This window comes from Peromyscus eremicus, chromosome 20 (assembly GCF_949786415.1).
Source record: "Peromyscus eremicus chromosome 20, PerEre_H2_v1, whole genome shotgun sequence".
Classification (NCBI taxonomy): Eukaryota; Metazoa; Chordata; class Mammalia; order Rodentia; family Cricetidae; genus Peromyscus; species Peromyscus eremicus.
The window spans coordinates 20,291,880-20,295,067 of record NC_081436.1 but is presented as its reverse complement, the minus strand read 5'-3'; positions in this window follow the sequence as shown (position 1 = coordinate 20,295,067).

The window sequence follows — 3,188 nt, the reverse complement described above, 5'->3', positions numbered from 1 at the left end:
GGCATGGGGGAGGCTGGAACGAAGGCTCGGAGGTTAAGAGCGCCTGTTGTTCTTCCAGAGAATCCGGGTTCGTTTCCGATCACTCACAATTGTCTGTAATCCCAGTTCCAGGGAGATCTGACGCCCTCTTCTGGCCTCTGTGGGCACAGTATACACGTGATGCAGATAAACATGGAGATAAAACACTCATAACACAAAAAATAAATCTTTAAAAATAAATAGTAGGCAGTTTGAATTGCGGTGCAACTGAGGAGCCACTGTGGGATTTTGAGTATAGAGATGCATAAACAGTCTCTCCTTGGTAGTTAATTCGACTGTAAGAGGACAAGGGGGTGAGCAGCCTGTGGCTGAGACTGTAAGCAAAGAGCCATCGGAGCGGGTAAAGGCACTTGCCACCAAGCCTGACATCCTGATTAATCCATGGAAGGAGAGAACTGACTCCCGCCAGTTATCCTTGGACCTCTACATGCACTCCATGGCATATGTCCTCTCCCACAAGATAAAAGTTTTAAAAAAAAATATGTGCATGTAACCCTGGCTGTCCTGAAGCTAGCAGATCAGGATGGCTTCAAACTCATAGAGATCTGTGTCTGCCTCCCGAGTGCTTGGGATTAAAGGTGTGCACCACCACACCTGACTCTATAGAATTTAAATGTTTACAAATCCAAGTGAGTTCAAATAAACTTTCCCCAGCTGGGCATGGCTGTAATCCCAGCTGAAGCAGAGGATACCTGTGTGTTCCGGGGCATCTGAGGATACAGTGAACCGTGTCTCACCTTTTTGAGGCAGAGGTCTCACTTAGCCTAGGTGGGCCTGAACAGTGATCCTCCTGCCTCCATTTCCCCAAGTGCTGGGATCAAATGTAATCGCTTCATGCTGCTAGACAAGCACCCTACCAGCTGAGCTTCATCTCAGCCCAGTTTCTACTGTTTAATCGCCAAATTCACTGCTGAATGCAACTGAATGTTCACTGAAAATGCAACAACCCATTGCTTGTTATCTTAATTCTAAAGGGTTTTTCTTGGCTAAAACTTTCAAAATTTCATTCAAGTGTGTATTCATAATTATCCATTATAGTATTTTTATGATGGCTACTTTAAAATCTTTATTAAAATTGGGAGCTGTACTACATCTTAAATCCCCATTCTTAGCTGGGCGTTGGTGGTGCACGCCTTTAATCCCAGCACTCGGGAGGCAGAGCCAGGCGGATCTCTGTGAGTTTGAGGCCAGCCTGGGCTACCAAGTGAGTTCCAGGAAAAGGCGCAAAGCTACACAGAGAAACCCTGTCTCGAAAAACCAAAAAAAAAAAAAAAAAAAAAATTCTCAGGTTGGGAATGGAGGATCAGATTATATGTCCAAGGCCAGTCTTGGCTAGATAGTGACATTGTAAAACCCTGTCAAAAAATAAACAGTAAGAAACTTATGCCAGTACCAAGCCGTTTTTATTACTATAGCTCTATAGTAGAGCTTGAGGTCAGGGATGGTGATGCCTCCAGAGGTTGCTTTATTATACAGTATTCTTTTAGCTATTCTGGGTCTTTTGTTTTTCCATATGAAGTTGAGTATTTTTCTTTCCAAGTCTGTGAAGAATTGTGTTGGGATTTTGATGGGGATTGCACTGATTCTGTAGATTGCTTTTGGTAAGATTGCCATTTTTACTATGTTAATCCTACCTATGCATGAGCATGGGAGATCCTTCCATTTTCTGGTATCTTCTTCAATTTCTTTCTTTAGAGATTTAAAGTTCTTATCAAAAAGGTCCTTCACTTATTTAGTTAGTGTTATCCCAAGGTATATAAATAAGAAAATTAAAAAGCCTTGTCAATTCCACCACGCCTGCCATCCTGGGGTTGATGTCCATGGGAGATTTGCTGGTTCTCGTGAGTTATTTGTTAACTAAGACACAGACATTTTGGGTATTGGATAGACTCTGAATTTATTTAAACCTGCGTTTCTTTATAGCCAGTCTGCTGCCTTTCCTTGTTTTTTTTTTTTTTTTTTTCAAACCTTGATTCATCTACATTCAAGTTGAAAGCCTTGAGTCTCATTTTCCTCTACAAAATATTCAGGGCCTGTTTAGTAGGAGGAGGGTAGGGCTAAGTACTATTCTATTCTATCCCTATCAACGAATAACTACTTTCCCGATGCCATAGCTCACCCAAACAGTGAAGTATTCCTTCAAGTTTAATTTCTTCAGAGCAAGACACCAGCTCCTTTGTTCCTTGTGGACAATTCCTAGGTCTGTCTATACTGGGACAAACAGGCCTCGCAGCTAGTGTGTGGGCTAGTTTGTCCACCTGCCTCAAACTAGTTATCTAAAAGGAGGGAACCGCATCTTGGAAAATGTCTCCAGAAAATCCAACTGAATCCCAGCACTGGGGGGGCGGGGTGAGGAGTGGATCTGAGTTTGAGGCCAGCCTGGTCTACAGAGTTCTAGGACAGCCAGGGCTACAGAGAAACCCTGTCTCTAAAAACCAGTAAATAAGTTTGCAGAGGGAGGGAGAAAGGGGGGGGAGGAAGGAGAGGAGGGGAAGGGGAGGGAGGAAGGAAGGAGGAGGAAGAGAAAGGGAGAAGGAAGAAAGAGAAAGAGAAAAGAGAGGGAGGGAGGGATGGAGGAAGGAAGGAAGGCTTACTTTCTGGTTAAGTTCCACAAGTCACTGTGGTTTAAATAAGAAATGCCCCCTAGGGGCCGGGCGGTGGTGGCGCACGCCTTTAATCCCAGCACTCGGGAGGCAGAGCCAGGCGGATCTCTGTGAGTTCGAGGCCAGCCTGGTCTACAGAGCGAGTTCCAGGAAAGGCGCAAAAGCTACACAGAGAAACCCTGTCTCGAAAAACCAAAAAAAAAAAAAAGAAAAAAAAAAATGCCCCCTAGGTTCAGTATTTGGTGCTGTCTGGGAAAGCTTAGGGACATTTTAGGGGACAGACATTTGCTAGAGGAAGTACACACTGGGTGCAGGCTTTGAGAGTGTGGTCCTGTAGTGGCCTCTTCTGTTTCCTGTGTGGCTAAATGTCATTGGTCAGCGCCCGCTCTTCCCTTTCTTGCCAGAACAGACCATCCCTCTGAATCTGTAAGCCAAAAACCAACCCTTTCCTCCTTACTTTTGTGAGCGTGTTTTTCTCAACAACAGAAAACTGTGTAATACAGCAGGAGCGGGCTGTTGCTCTAATCAATCTGACCACATGCCGTT